This window comes from Budorcas taxicolor, chromosome X (genome assembly GCF_023091745.1).
Source record: "Budorcas taxicolor isolate Tak-1 chromosome X, Takin1.1, whole genome shotgun sequence".
In the NCBI taxonomy this organism is placed as follows: domain Eukaryota; kingdom Metazoa; phylum Chordata; class Mammalia; order Artiodactyla; family Bovidae; genus Budorcas; species Budorcas taxicolor.
The window spans coordinates 56,363,358-56,380,508 of record NC_068935.1 but is presented as its reverse complement, the minus strand read 5'-3'; the positions used below and the strand labels follow the sequence as shown (position 1 = coordinate 56,380,508).

The 17,151-nt window shown below is 39.9% G+C and overlaps 1 pseudogene; it reads left to right on the top strand.

Annotated features, from left to right (window-relative positions):
- Window positions 1-17,151, top strand: part of LOC128069431 (pre-rRNA-processing protein TSR2 homolog) — a 148,685-nt pseudogene that overhangs the window by 89,319 nt on the left and 42,215 nt on the right.

Here is a 17,151-nt window from a genome sequence, read left to right as displayed (position 1 = left end):
ATGACAACTAAGCACTGCACACCAAAATGATGGCTCTAGTGAGAGAACAGACAAGAATAAGTGTGATAAGGATGTGAAAAAATTTGAACTGTCATACACCATTTATGGGAATACAAAATAGTATAGCCCTGGTGGAAAACACTTTGGAAGTTGCTTAAAAAAGTTAAACACTGGGTTACCATATGACCCAGCAATCCCACTCCTAGGTATACACCAAAAAGAATGAAAAAAATGTTTACCCAAGGACTTGAACATGAATGTTTATAACAGTCCTCTTTCTAATAGTCAAAAAGTTGAAGCAACTCAAATGTCCACTAACTGGTGATCAAATAAATAAAACGTGCAATGTAATATTATTTGACCATAAAATGAATGGAGCTCTGATTCATGCTATACCTCTGAAATGATTATGTTAATTAAAAGAAGGCAGGCACAAAAGGCTGCATATTGCATTATTCTGTTCATATGAATGAATATGTCCCAGATTAGGTAATTCTCTAAAGACAGAAAATAAAGTAGTGGATGCCTGGGGCTAGATGAAGGGAGAAATGGAAAATGTTTGCCAACTGGACAGCATTTCCCATTAGAGTGATGAAAATATTCTAGAATATGGTAGCGGTTATGATTATGTAACCTATGAATAAATTACAAATCAATGAATTGTACATTTTAACTGGTAAATTCATGGTACATAGACAACATGTCAATATATAAAAAGCTAAAAAATCTCACTAAACTTGACTTCTATGTCCAGGAAAATTACCCTTCAAAAATAAAGGAGAAATAAATATTGTCATATGAACAAAAAATAAGAAAATTTACTCTCAACAGTTATCTTGTCTGTAAGAAATGTTAAAAGAAGTTATTTCCACAGGATAAGAAGATATTAAACAGAAACTATGAGTTAAGCATGAAAAAGTGTCATAAAATAAATAAATAAATGAAGGTAAAATAAAATGAAGCATTTTTCTTATTCTTAATTGGTAAAAGATAAATGCTTGTTTGGGCTTCTCCATTTTTATTTTTCACTGATTATGAATCTTCATAATTAAAGTCAGTTTCCTGTACACAACATATATTTTGGCTCAGCAGTAAAGAATCCACCTGCAATGTAGGAGCTGTAGGATACTTGAGCTCCATCTCTGTGTCAGGAAGATCCCCTGGAGGAGAGAATGGCAACCCACTCCAGTATTCTTGCTTGGAGAGTCCCATAGACAGAGGAGCCTGGAGGACTACAATCCGTAGGGTCACAAAGAGTTGGACATGGCTGAAGTGACTTAACGTGCATGCACAAATGTTTGTTTAAAGCAATTACAGCATCAATTGTTTATAACAAATGAACAAGTATATGGCTGCAATATCACAAGACAAAGAATGGAGGAACTGAGAATACTCCACTAATTTTATAAGAATTGATATAATGTCATTTGAGGGTTCAGTTCAGTTCAGTTCAGTTGCTCAGTCATGTCCAACTCTTTGTGATCCCATGGACTGCAGCACGCCAGGCCTCCCTGTTCCTCAACACTCCCGGAGTTTATTCAAACTCATGTCCATTGAGTCGGTGATGCCATCTAACCATTTCATCCTCTGTGGTCCCCTTCTCCTTCTGCCTTTAATCTTTCCCAGCATCAAGGTCTTTTCAAATGAGTCAGTTCTTTGCATCAGGTGGCCAAAGTGTTGGAGTTTCAGCTTCAGCGTCAGTCTTTCCACTGAATATTCAGGACTGATTTACTTTAGGATGGACTGGTTGGATCTCCTTGCAGCCCAAGGGACTCTCATGAGTTTTTTCCAACACCACAGCTCAAAACCATCAGTTCTTCAGCACTCAGCTTTCTTTATAGTCTAACTCTCACGTCTATAAAACCATATCTTTGACTAGACAGACCTTTGTTGGCAAAGTAACATCTCTGCTTTTTAATATACTGTTTAAGCTGGTCATAACTTTCCTTTCAAGGAGTAAGAATCTTTTAATTTCATGGCTGCAGTCACCATCTGCAGTGATTTTGGAGCCCCCAAAATATAAAGTCTGCCACTGTTTCCACTGTTCCCCATCTATTTGCCATGAAGTGATAAGACCGGATGCCATGATCTTAGTTTTCAGAATGTTGAGCTTTAAGCCAACTTTTTCACTCTCCTCTTCCACTTTCATCAAGAGGCTCTTTAGTTCTTCTTCACTTTCTGCCATAAGAGTGGTGTCCTCTGCATATCTGAGGTTATTGATATTTTTCCCAGCAAACTTGATTCCAGCTTGTGTTTCATCCAGCCCAGCTGATGTACTCTACATATAAGTACAGTACATATATGTAGAGTACATCTACATATATGATGAACTCTACATGTAAGTTAAATAAACAGGGTGACAACATACTGCATTGATGTACTCCTTCTCTTATTTGGAACCAGTCTGTTGTTCCATGTCCAGTTTATTGTTCCAATTGAGGGTAGACATATATTATTTTAAAATGTATAATATAAGGCATATTTAAACACTAAAATTTTTTTGTCATGAAATATGTTTTTATCAAAAAAGGATCTAAACTATAAATATAAAAAATGTTCAATTAAAATAGGAGAAAGCAGAAAGAGACAGAAAGAATCAAAGAAAAAATTTAAAGTAATGAATAGAAACCAGTCACAAAGATGCTAGATCATTAATTACTCTAAATGTGAATTCTCTACTTATACCAGTCCAAGGCAGAGGTTGTCAGAATGGATAAAACACAACAATAGCAACAACAAAATACAAAACCAAAGCACATTCTGTGTACAAGAAACCCACTTTAATTATGAAGATTCATAGTGAGTGAAAAGTAAAGATGGAGAAAACAACATCATGCCAACACTAATCCAAAGAAAGCTGGAGGGCTATCTTAAATTTAGACAAAGCATACTTCAAAATAAAAAAGATTAACAGGGGATAATGAGGGACATTATATAATGGTAAACAAGTTACTTTTACAAAGACACATAGCAATCCTTAACATTTATGTACCTAACAGCAGAGCATCAAAATACATGAAGCAACATGATAGAACTCGAAGGAGAAAGAGTCCACCACTACAGTTGGAGACTTCAACCCCTGTGTCATTCATTGATAGATCCAGCAAGCAGAAAATCAATAAAGATATGGATGACCTGAAGGGTACTATCAATCAACTTGATCTAAGTGACATTTATAGCATAATCCATCCAACAACAACAAAATAGACATTCTTCGGAGGTTCACATGAAACATTCACCAAGGCAGACTACATTCTAGGTCATAAAACATACCTTAAGAAATCTAAAAGAATAGAAATCATACAAAGTATATTCTCTGACAAAATTGTAATTAAACTACAAGTCAATAATAGAAAGAGGGCTGGAAAATCCCCACGTTTGGAAATTAAAATACACACTTCTAAATAAACCATGGGTCAAAGAACAAGTCTCAACTTATTGAACTAAATGAGAATGAAAATACAACCTATCAAACTTTGTGATAGAGTTACAACAATGTTTAGAGGGACATTTATAGAATTACATGCAAATATTATAAAAGAAGAATAATTAAAATTAATAACCCATTTCTATTTTAAGAAATAAAGAAAGAGGCTCTTAGGGACTGTGGTGTGTGCATCGCTGGAGGCCTAGCCCACCTTGCAGATCACTGTGGAGAATGGCTTTGGGGTTGTGCACAGCCAGGAGAAGGATGAATGGCTGGGGGGTGCAGCAGAAGAGTACTTCTTCCACAATGCTGACTTGGAGTTAGATGAGGTGAAGGACTTCCTCAGGGAGCTAATGACAAACGAGTTTAATACGGTTGTGGGGGGTGAGAATCTGCCCCAGGTGAGTCAGCAGCTACAGACTATGTTCCACTACTTCCGGAGGAGTAATAGGGCTGCTCTGAAGGCGATGGTCTCTCTCATCACCCAAAGAAAATGTAAGGTCAGAGTCAATGGACTGACTACAGCCAGAGAGACTGATGAGGATGATGGTGCAAATAGCATGAAGGAGGTGAAGACTGCAGCTATGAAAGATGGGGCGGGATCTGCCCACAACCTGAGCACTTTGGTCCAGACTCCCAGACTATTAAGGAAGAGGATACGGTGGAGGATGGCCAGACCAGAGAAAGAAATGAGTGGGGCTGGAAACGGTCTGGATCCTTGTTTTCTTGGGACTTGTTTGTAGGGTTTTTTGTTGGAGGGTTGCAGACCTCTGAACTGGTTATCTCATCTCCATCCTCACCCCATTCCCTTATCCAGCTTCTTCCAGGGGGTAGAAGAACCCAAGGGTCCTTGGTCTTGAGGTGAACTGAGTGATAAGGTCTGGTTTCCTAGCAAAGTGTCTCTTGGGTACAATTAGTGTGAAGAAGGAGGGATGAGTGGTATGGGAGTGACTGGGGGAGAAGCTAATCACTGGTAGGCAGGGGAATAGTAGGCAGGGGAATGTGTGAAAGGAGAGGACCAGAAGGAGAACCAGTGTTCCTGCTGGGTAAGGCATGGTGAGATGAGCTTGCAAATGGAAGAGAGATGAGTTGAAGATGTGAACCAAAGTAGGTGTTGCACCTCTCCCTTCCTCCCAGTCCCCCACCCTCACACAGAGCAGCTCTATGTTCCTGCCCAGAAATCGGAACCTCCCAGGAATGTTCCCTTCCTGCAGCCCAGTATCCAGCTCTGGGTTCCTTTAGGATGTCTAAGTCCTTGCCTAGGCAGTGGCCTCAAGGTCCCTCGGCTTTGTTTTCTGTCTCCTCCAACCTCTTTCCAAATGCCTCATCCCGTCAAAGTGCGGGGATGAGGCTTAAGACCTCAATAAATAATGCCTTATTGTATTTTAAAAAAAGAAATAGGGAAAGAACAACAAATTAAACTAAAGTAAGCAGAAGGAAGGGAATAATAAAAAAATAAGTCAGAAATCCATGAAATTGAAAACAGAAAAATATTAGGGAAAATCAAGAATGCTAAAAAGTGCTTTTTTGAAAAGTTCAATAAAATTGATAATTTTCTAGTCAGTCTAATGAATACAAGTAAGAGAGACCCAAATTACCAATATCAGGAATTTTAAAAAGGTTCATCAGGAAAGCTGTGAACAACCGTACGGCCACATAAAGTTAATAACTTAGATAAAATGAACCAATCTTTTGGAAGGCACAAATTACGAATATTAACTCAATGAGAAACAGATAACCTGAAAGTATTATATTCATTAAAATAAATTGAATTAGTAGTTGAAAACCTTCCAAAAATAAAGAACACCTGGTCCAGATGGTTATCCTTGTGTATTCTGTCAAAAACTAAAGGAAGACTTAATATCAATTTGACAATATCTGTTCCAGAAAATAAAAGAGGGAACACTTCACAATGCATCTTATGAGGTAAGCATTGCCCTAATATCAAAATAAGGAGACATTTCAAGGTAAGAAAACCATATACTACCATTTCTCATGAACATAGATGTAAAAATTCTCAATAAAATACTAGCAAATTGAATCCAACAATACATAAAGAGATTGTAATGGATTGTAACTAAGTGGATTTCATTCCTGGAATGTACAGCTGTTTTAACATTAATAAATCAATCAGTACAAGTCAGCATATTAACAGATTGAATAAGAAAGGCAATGTGATTATTAATGTATGCAGACAATGCATATGACAAAGTTCTACACACTTCATGATAAAAACTCTCAAAAATCTAGAACTAGAAGGGAATTTTATTATCATAATAAAGTATATATATATATGGAAAACCTATAGCTAAATGATACGCAATGGAGAATGACTGGATCCTTTCTCCCTAAGATAAGCAATAAACAAGGATGTCCTCTCTCACCTCTCCTATTCAACATTGTACTGGAAGTTCTAACTAAGGCAATAAAATGAGACCAAGGAATAAAATGTGTAGAGACTGGAAAGGAATAATTCCTTCATTCAAAGATATATGATTGCCTATAGGAAACCACAAATACTTCACAAAATATCCCTGAAACTAATGGGTGAATATATGAAGATGGCAGGGTACAACTCAAAATACAGAAGTCAAATGCTTTCCTATATGCCAGCAATGAAAAATTCAAATTAGACTTTTTAGGAAAACAGTGCTTATAATAGCACCCCAAAATGGCATACTAAGGTATTATTAGTGTAACAAAATATGTGTGGGATCTGTGCATAGAAACAATAAAATACTGATAAAAGAAATCATAGTAGATCTAAAGAAATTGAGAGATAGTCCATGTTAATGTATTATAGCACAATATTATAACGAGACCAGTTCTTTTCTATTTGATCTGTAGATTCAGCATAATCCAAATTAAATACCTAGCAAGTCAGGGAAGGTTTTAGATATTGTCAAGGTAATTCTAAAACTTACACAGTAAGCAAAAGACCTATAGTTGCCAACACAATCCTGAAAAAGAAGAACATGATCCATGAAATGAAACGTGAATAACTTGGACTTTTTTACTGACATTAAAATCTTTTGCTCTGTAAAATACACTCTTAGGAAAATCCAAAGTTATAACTTGTATCCAAAATACAGAAAGAACTATTAAAAATTTGACCTCATACCTCACCAAAGAAGACATACAGATAGCAAATAAGTGTGTGAAAAGAGACCCAATATCATTGGTCATTATGGAGCTGTAAATCAAAACAATGAGATACCACTAACACATTTCAGCACAGCTGAAATCCAAAAAACTAACAATTCCAATTGCCAGTGAGGATGCAGAGCAATAGAAACTCTCATTCTTTGCTGCAGGGAATGGAAAGTGAGACAGCCACTTTGATAGACAGTTTGGCAGTCCTTTGGAAAGCTGGGCTTACCTGGTGGCTCAGACAGTAAACTGTCTGCCTACAATGTGGGAGACCCGGGTTCAATCCCTGGGTCAGGAAGATCTCCTGCAGAAGGAAATGGCAACCCACTCCAGTATTCTTGCCTGGAAAATCCCATGGATGGAGTAACCTGGTAGGCTACAGTCCATGGGGTCGCAAAGAGTTGGACACGACTGAGTGACTTCACTCACTCACTTGGAAAGCTGAATATACTTCTATCATACAATCCACCAATGGTGCTCCTAGATATTTATCCAACTGATTTGAAAACTTATTTTACACAAAAACCTGTACACAAATGTTTATTCATAATCAGTCAAATACAGTTTATTTACGGAATGCATGAATGTTTATTCATAATCATATAAATAAAGCAGCTTTATTCATAATCCCTCCAAACTGGAAACAACCTAGATGTTATTTGGGAGGCAAATGGATCAACAAACTGTGGTACAGCCAGCAATAAAATGCAATTCAACGATAAAAAGGAATGTGCTATGAAGGAAACCAGTCTGCAAAGGATACACACTGTATGATTTCATTTCCATGACATTCTGGAAGAGACAAGAGACACACAATAGCTGAGTAGTTGTCAGAAGCTTGGGGAGGCGGTAACATTGAATAGGTGAAGCACAAGGGATGTCTTAGGCTGGTGTAACTATTCTATGGTACAGTAGTGGTGGATACACAGCAATATGCATTTGTCAAAATCCACAGAACCAGACAGCACAAAGTATGAATCTTTTTTTTTAATTGATTGGTAGATCACAAAACTCAATTGGCAGACTGTGACAAAATAACAGTATTACAAATGTACAAAATACCTGCACTGAAGTGGGTAACGGATAAGGGTGCTGACCTAAGTAACTTTGGAAATGAGTGGAAGTGTTAAGTCTAAAGACAAAAGGAACTGTACATAGCACTGTGTTCTAGTTGAAGTCATTTCCCATTGTGTGAGTTAACAATTTTCAAATCACTGTTCATGTATAATGTGTTTGAAAAAATAATAAATGAACAGCATATGGTATGAGCCATATTTCTCACTGTTTGAGTGAGAGGATACTGACAAGCAAGGAAGGAAGGCTGGAATGAGCCCCCTGGTCCTGGAATAGAGTCAGAGACAATAGTGCGAACTCATGTTTAGCTCGATATAGATATGGATGGAGATCAACAGAGAAATAACTACAAATATATTAATATGTATATACACAGGTTCATATGTACAGATATACTACGTGCCTCTCTCCACTAGAGAGACAGACTAGAAGCAATGACACCTTCATAGCAATAAGCAAGCCAGCATCTAGAATTTAGTTTCTAATTCCATTGTCCAAAGAAAGAAACCAGAGTTCCTTTGAGAAATGGCGGATTGCAGGGCAAGGGAAGGAAATATGTAAGACTGGCCTGGATCATCTTGTAGGGCTATAAAGTAAGGACATGCTCAAAAATACAAAAGGATTGGGACATGTCAAAGTGACATAGGAGCCAACCAGAAAAAGCTCCCAATGGCCAAAACTGAAACAAACTAAACAATGCAATAAGTAAGGGAATATTAGATTATAACTCAAATCCTGAAAGATGATGCTGTGAAAGTGCTGCACTCAACATGCCAGCAAATTTGGAAAACTCAGCAGTGGCCACAGGACTGGAAAAGGTCCATTTTTATTCCAATCCCAAAGAAAAGCAATGCCAAAGAATGTTCAAACTACCACACAATTGCACTCATCTCACACGCTAGTAAAGTAATGCTCAAAATTCTCCAAGCCAGGCTTTAGCAATACGTGAACCGTGAACTTCCTGATGTTCAAGCTGGTTTTCGAAAAGGCAGAGGAACCAGAGGTCAAATTGCCAACATCTGCTGGATCATCAAAAAAGCAAGAGAGTTCCAGAAAAACATCTATTTCTGCTTTATTGACTATGCCAAAGCCTTTGACTGTGTGGATCACAATAAACTGGAAAATTCTGAAAGAGATGGGAATACCAGACCACCTGACCTGCCTCTTGAGAAACCTGTATGTAGCTCAGGAAGCAACAGTTAGAACTGGACATGGAACAACAGACTGGTTCCAAATAAGAAAAGGAGTACGTCAAGGCTGTATATTGTCACCCTGCTTATTTAACTTATATGCAGAGTAGTACATCATGAGAAACGCTGGACCGGAGGAAGCACAAGCTGGGATCAAGATTGCCATGAGAAACATCAATGACCTCAGATATGAAGATGACATTACCTTTATGGCAGAAAGTGAAGAGGAACTAAAAAGCGTCTTGATGAGAGTGAAAGAGGAGAGTGAAAAAGTTGGCTTAAACCTCAACATTCAGAAAACAAAGATCATGGTATCTAGTCCCATCACTTCATAGGAAATAGATGGAGAAACAGTGGAAACAATGTCAGACTTTATCTTTTGGGGCTCCAAAATCACTGCAGATGGTGACTGCAGCCATGAAATTAAAAGATGCTTATTCCTTGGAAGAAAAGTTATGACCAACCTAGATAGCATATTCAAAAGCAGAGACATTACTTTGCCAACAAAGGTCCATTTAGTCAAGGCTATGGTTTTTCCAGCGGTCATGTATGGATGCGAGAGTTGAACTGTGAAGAAAGCTGAGCACTGATGCTTTTGAACTGTGGTGTTGGAGAAGACTCTTGAGAGTCCCTTGGACTGCAAGGAGATCCAACCAGTCCATTCTAAAGGAGATCAGCCCTGGGTGTTCTTTGGAAGGAATGATGCTAAAGCTGAAACTTTAGTACTTTGGCCACCTCATGTGAAGAGTTGACTCATTGAAAAGACTCTGATGCTGGGAGGGATTGAGGGCAGGAGGAAAAGGGGACGACAGAGGATGAGATGGCTGGATGGCATCACCAACTCGATGGACGTGAGTCTGAGTGAACTCCGGGAGTTGGTGATGGACAGGAAGGCCTGGCAATTCAGGGAGGTACTGCAATTCATGGGGTGGCAAAGAGTCGGACACGATTGAGTGACTGAACTGAGCTGAACTGAACAAAACATTAAATAATCATTCAAGAGTCTATACTGACATAAATAAATGATTGAATCAAAAATTAAGTGAAAGGGAACAAATCTCCTTTACAGAAGAAGTCCAAATATTTTACATAGTTACTACCCTCACAGAGAAGTAGAGCATCACTCCCTATCCCTTAACTGTGTGCTATGTATGGCGACTTCTTTCCAATGAGTACAATATGGAGAGGAGGAAAGCAGTGGAGAAACCTGATGAACACTACCTCGGCCAGGTGACTGGGGTCAAAGTCAACAGTGAAAAGTCACGTTGATAATATGTTCCCTTGGTATGCTGAAATGAAAAATTACACTTTGCCTCTGTGATCTTCCTCCCCAAAACTCATAACCCATGTCTAATCTTCTGAAAAATATCAGATAAATCCCAACTGAGTATCTTTTGACAAAATACCTGATCAGCTCTCTATAAAACTGTCAAAGTCATCAAAACAAGGAAAGCCTGAAAAACTATCAGTCAAAGACACCTAAGGAGTCATGACAATTCCACCTAATCCTATAAGGCTTCTGGGTCAGAAAAAGGACATTGGGTAAAAACTTGGGAAAATCCAATTAAAATATGGGCCTCAGTGATAATAATGCAGCAATAATGGTTCATGAGTTGTGATAAATGTACAAATGTAAGGCATTAACAATTGGAGAAAACTGATGTGGAATACAAAAGAACTGTTTGCACTATCTTTATAATTTTTCTGTAAATCTATAACTATTCTAAAGTTAAAATTTAATTTAAAACAAAAAATAAGGTATAACTGTGTTCCATTTGTTCCTAAGTAGCTCCTGTGTGCTGTGCTCAGTTGCTCAGTCATGTCTGAGGCTTTGTGACCCCATGGACTGTAGCCTGCTTGGCTCCTCTGTCCCTGGGATTATCCCAGGCAAGAATACTACAGTGGGTTCCCATTTCCTCCTCCAGGGGATCTTCCCAACCCAAGGATCAAACCAGTGTCTCTTATGTCTCCTGTATTGGCTTTACTATTGAGACACCTGGGAAGTCCAGAACACCTATAATCTCACCCATTTTAAAGGTGAGACTATCAAGGCTTCTCAAGGTAAACTGAGTAGCCCAATATCATAGAGATTTGTACATGAGAAACTAGGCTTTCAAAGCACACCCCAGATTCCATAGCGCATGGTGTTCCTATCTCTACCTGAATTACAGGAACCAGGTCATAGAGAAATCCTATGATTTTGTAACTCCTGTTTTTGGTTTGCATATTTGGATTATGAAGTTGATGGTTCTGTTTTTGGTTGATTATTTTTTTCTTTCTGGGTTTCATAATCTGGAGGTTTTCTGACAGATAAAACTTGAAGAGACAACAATAAAGTAAAGATCATTGTTTTGCACAAGATGAAATCTGTATCCTTCTTCTGCGGGGAGAGAACAGAATGGTGACGTGATTGCTTCCAGGCTGGCTCAAGACCAAGAAGCAAGATGCAGAGCCTACTCTCTTGGACCAGCCTGGGCCACTCTCCAGCCAGAAGGCACATCCAGCTCCAAAATTCTCTTCTTCCCACACCTTCCCATTCAATATAGTCTTTTCCAAAGGAAAGAGAGTTCATGGCCCCAAAGATTCTCTGCACTCCATGTATCGATTATTTCCACTTCTCTCCCCTCTGGGAGTGAGTTGAGATGGGATGTAGGGTGGAGAGGCGGAGAAAGGGGCAAGTGTGTCTTTTCTCCTTCCTGCAGGAGACAGCAGAGTCAGCATGACTACAACACCCTTGTCCTCCTCATTCACGTTTCCTATGGCACTAAATGTAAGTGCACCTTCAAATCACCCCTATTTACAGAAGACAAACTGAGGTTCAATGGTGTGAAATGACTTGTCCAAGGTCACAAAACTAATAAGAGGGACATAATTAAGGATGGACCTAGAGAATATACTAGCAGATGGGCAGAGGGAAGTAGAAGTAAAAATACATGCCTTTTCTCTCGATTTCCTCAATAAAGTAGGAACACAAGAGGAAATAACTGTTGTCATGAGGTTTGGGTTGATGAGGCAGCCAGCTTGTGTAAAATGCCAGACACCCGAAAGTGTCCTTGTCAGGTGTGTGTGCAAGTAATGTAGAGTGCAGGTGCCGAAGCAGACACTTCAGGACATTCAGGGCAATAGAACTTCTGTCCCTAGTTTGAAAGAGACAGGCAGAAGGAAATCATTTAAACCAGTTGTGTGACAAAGCCATCAGTTGATTGTCTGATATTTTTCACTTTTCCAGTGATTCTCTTGGCACTGGTGTAGACAGCCTGAGGTCAGGCCCCCGGGTCTGTAATTACACAGGCCACAAAGTCGGTGCTTTCCTTAATTACACAGGAAATGAAGGATAGGCGGGTTATTTATTTTTTCAACCTGAATTATACAGTGTGAACTGCCCAAATTTGCAAGACAATGGCAGTCCTCTGGACTTGGCAGCCTGGATTTGTGTGTGTGAGTTGCAGCGCCTTTATCAACTCTCTCACTGAGCCTACCTGGGAATTATTGCCTCCCCTTCCCCTGCTAGCCAGTTTGTAATGTGAAATATTTTATTACTTAGATGCTTTTTGAGGGCAAATACATTACTTCCCTGTGTTGAAAATGCAATTGATCTGCTGCTCAACATCAGCCATAACATTTAACTGTCCTGGAATCCTGATTCAAAGAAAGCCTAGTAATTTGCCTTAAAAGGTGATTATGGCATCTCAACTGAGTTTTGCATCCTCTTCCTCTATACAAATTACATTGCCATTGAGTAGGCATTTAAAGGGAAGTTGAAAATGTCCATCCATGCAGAAACAATTTCTCATCTTAGGAAGGAAGAGCTATTAGGTAGCCAGATTGTCTCATGGGCCCCAAACACTGAAGGGCCTAAATGTGACAGCCTGTCAGAGCCAACTAGATGAGTTTCTCACCTTGCTGCTGGGCCTTAGCCAATGAGGATCTTAATGACCACCATGGTGATCAAAAGAGTAGAAGTCCTTCCTAAGTTCACTGAATTGAGTAAGCCGTGGTGTTCTTTTCAGATTCATTGGTAGTGAGGCGGATCTCCTAAGAAAATCAACACCAACAAAAATGATGGAGCTCTGTGAAAGGTGGAATAATGGCCCTCAAAGTTATCTATGTCCTAAATCCAAGACCTGTGAATATGTTACCTTACATGACTGAAGGGAATTTGCAAATATGAGTAAGGTTAAAGACCTTGAGATGGGGAGATGATCCTGGACCGGCTTGACTCCAGTCGCGAGTCCTTAAAAACAGAGACTCTTTCCTGACTGTAGTCAGCAAGAAATGTCACAATGGAAGAAGGGTCAGAGAGATGCAATATTGTTGACTTTGAAGACTGAGGAAGGGGCCATAAGCCAAGGAGTGCAGACAGTCTCTAGAAGCTAAAAAGAGCAAGGAAACATATGCTCCTCCAGAGCCTCTGGAGAGGAGCACAGCCCTGCTAATACCTCTATCTTAGCTCAGTGAGACCCATGTGAGACTTCTGGCCCCTACAACTGGAGGATAATAAATTTCTGTTGGTTTAAGCCACTAAGCTTCTGCTAATTTGTTCCAGCAGTCATACAAACCAGTACAAGCTCAGATATTGATCAACAAAGACCTGGTCAGGAAGCTTATTCTCCCTACTAGAGGACAACAATGATGCCTCAAGGGATATAGTCTGTGCTTTTCTAACCTGTAGAAATGAGTTCTAGAATGAGTAAAGCAGAGTTCAAGCCAACCATCAGGATTTTGTAAAACAGATATATATCCAGTCGGTTGTTTAGACATTGGACCATCTGAGCCTGCACAACTTTCCAAAGTTCACTGGTCCCTTGGCCAGGCAGTTTCTAAGGCAGATACACCCCCAATAACAGGAAAGGAAAACTAATATCAGGAGAGGGAGAGGAGGCAAAAGAAAGAGGTGCTGCCAAATGTTTCTGGCTCAATTCAGGCTATTTGAGCTTGAACCCCCCTTTAAATATACATTTTGAGTTTTAATGGCTTAATCTAAAAGTGTAGTCTCATAATATGCATCTTTTATTCTCCCTGATCATATTATCCAATACCTGCATTTCAAACTTCCCTAAGTGATTGACATGCATACATATGTACATACACACACACAACCACACACACACACACACACACACACACACACACACACATACTCACATATGCCAATATGCCAAACTGGGTAAAAGCAATCTTGAGCTTCATTCTGTGAAGAACAGAACACGAATGTAAGCAGTCACCCAGAGCATGGGTTTAACGGACACTGTCATTTTCTCCAATTTTGCCCAAATGAGGTTTTCTTTTTTACAAAAATATCATGTTAGAAGCTCTTTCTTAAGATGTTTGTATGTGTGGTTGGATTATTCATTCTCTATTCACAGAGCCATCCTAATCTAATGTGTAACAAGAGTCTAAAAGCTAATCAATAATGGAACACAGCTCTGCCTATGGAAGTACCCGTGGCTCCTCCAAGAGGAAGCTACACCAGAGAGTCAGCCTCCAAGGGCAGTTCCAACTTTATGTTTATTTTATGATGACTCAACTCCATGTGTAATTCTTTGTATTGTCACTTCCAATTATTTTTGGAACAAAAACACCAGGGAAATGAGTTACTCATTTCAAAAAGTGCATTCATATTTGATAAATAGCTTACAGATTAGAGAGAAGATGTTTACTGAAACCAGGATTCAAAGAGCTTTTCCTGGGGATCAGGCTGACTCGCTAGATGAAGGATGACAAAGCTGCATCACCCAGATCGTCTGAAGCTATTATCTCAGGACTGTGATGACTTTCTCGTGAAGGCAGTTCCCTGGGAAATAGCATTATGACAACAAGGCGTTCAGGGGGGTTCTAGCCAGAGGCAAGACCCTGGGAGGCCTGCAGCCATCCCCCAACTTCCTGTTCAGTCTCTCTGGTGATAGAGGGGTCAAGGCCTCTTCTGGTTTGAGGGATGAGAGCCAACTTCCACCTTTATTGTCTCATCCTGCAGTGCCTGGCTGTCCCTAGCATCATGTACCTCTGTTCCTGAGTCCTCAGTTCCTCTTCCATTTCCAATTCAAGCCACAGCAGAGATTTGGGAACCAAGGCCTTATTTCTTTGTGCCCTATAAAGGTAGAAACGAAAACCCTCTTCTTACTTACACACTTCTATTGGTATATTTAGCTATTGGATTGTCTCAGCCTGTTCAGGCTGCTATAACCAAATACCACAGATTGGATGCTTTATAAATAGCAGAACATTATTGCTCAGGGTTCTGGAAACAGGGTGTCCAAGATCAGTGTGCCACACGGTCATGTTCTGGTGAGACCCTTCTTCTGAGTTACAGACACTGGACCTGCTTTTCCTCATGTGAAGGAAGGGGTGAGGGATCTCTGCTCAGCTTCTTTTATAAGGGCACTAATCTTATTAAAGGGCTCCACCCTCATGATATAATCACTTCCCAAGGGTCCCACCTCTTAATACCATTACCTTAGTGGTTAGGATTTCAACATATGAACTTGGGGAAGACATAAGCATTTGGACCATAGTGTGAATTATTTACTATAAAACTTTGCTGAAAAAATAGCATGCTTCATTCGTTCATTCACTTGTGCACCTGGCCTACATATACTTTCTCAGTGTTATAGTCTATGCTGGGATATAAACCAGATACTGGGGGCTCCACCTCATTTACATAACTCATTTCCCCAAAAATAATGCTTCTCCTGTTTTTTTTTTTTTTTTTTTTCCACCTTAATCTCTACTGACCTCAGTTCACAAGCAGAGGGCAGTTTGTCTGGACTGGGAAGATGACTTAGCAGCATCATCTACATCAGGGTTTTTTTGCTGATTGAGAAACTGAGCAGCTACAGGAACCTCATTCCAGCTGTGATCTAGAGAAGGATTGCTGGAAGACTTGATCTCTTCGAACATCTACTTCATAGGGCTGTTCATGAGCATTAAGTGAGTAAATACACATTAAGTACTTAGAATTATGTCTGACTTGGAACAAATGCTTTGGGAATGAAAGATACTATTTAAAATTTTGAAAACTTGGGACTTCACTGGTGGTCTAGTGGTTAAGACTCCATGCTTCCACTACAGGGGCCCTGGGTTCGATCTCTGGTCAGGGAAATTAAGATTCTACATGCTGAAATAAATAATTAAGACCTGGTCTATTCCAAGTGCAGCCTGGAGTCACACAGCTGCCCAACTAGTCTGAGGAACCCTAGTAATTCTTTGAGGAGGGACTAAGCTCTAGCAGGTGAGGAAGGCCTTCTGTCTATGGTGGTCTGGCCACTCAAGGCTGATCTAGAAACACCTGCATTGGCTCTAGGATGGAGACCTTGGCTTTTAGATCTTTCTATTGCTGACACCAAGCCCTGCAGCTTGGCAAAAGCTGTGGCAATGTTGAGGAGTCATGTTGGTTGACTCAGCTCAGTTCAGTCACTCAGTCGTGTCCAACTCTTTCCGACCCCATGGACTACAGCACATCAGGCTTCCCTGTCCATCACCAACTCCTGGAGCTTGCTCAAACTCATGTCCATCAAGTTGGTGTTGCCATCTAACCATCTCATCCTCTGTCATCCCCTTCTCCTTCTGCCTTCAATCTTTACCAGCATCAGGGTCTGTTTTAATGGGTCAGTTCTTCACATCAGGTGACCCAAGTATTGGAGTTTCAGCATCAGTCCTTCCAATGAATATTCAGGACTGGTTTCCTTCAGGACTGACTGGTTGGATCTCCTTGCGGTCCAAGGGACAGAGGAACCTGGAGGCCTGCAGTCTATGTAATTGCAAAAGAGTTGCAGATGACTGAGCAATTTGAGCACATACACACAAAATATATTAAGGATGTAATGGTACTATGCTAAGTGCTTCACATGTACAATCCATCAGTCTTCACAAAAACTCTGTGAGCCTGGTCCTCTTATTCATATTTTACTGATAAGGAAATTGAAACTCAGAGGAAAATTATTTTTCTAATAACATGCTACTATTAGGTAGAAAGGGTTGAAATTTAAATCTGGAGTTTTTGGACTCCAGAAGCCATCCCATCACTATCTTTCCCAATGAGACTACATCCTTACTGAGAGCAGGAGCTCAATCAGAGATTTTCCCAAGACCCCCGCCCCAATCAAGTGAGTCTGAGGCAACTGACAGCCTGGTCAGCCAGAAACCTTCCAACACTCCGTTCACCCCCAAGACCTCTTGACTGGACGCTGGTAGGGATCAAGCTGGAGTCAAGTGCTGGGAGATCCCAGTCTTCACTCCATGGGGTGGTTTTTCGCCTTTTTAATGGCTTTGATTGTTTAACATGCATCACAGATTGTAGGTACCTCTTTCCAG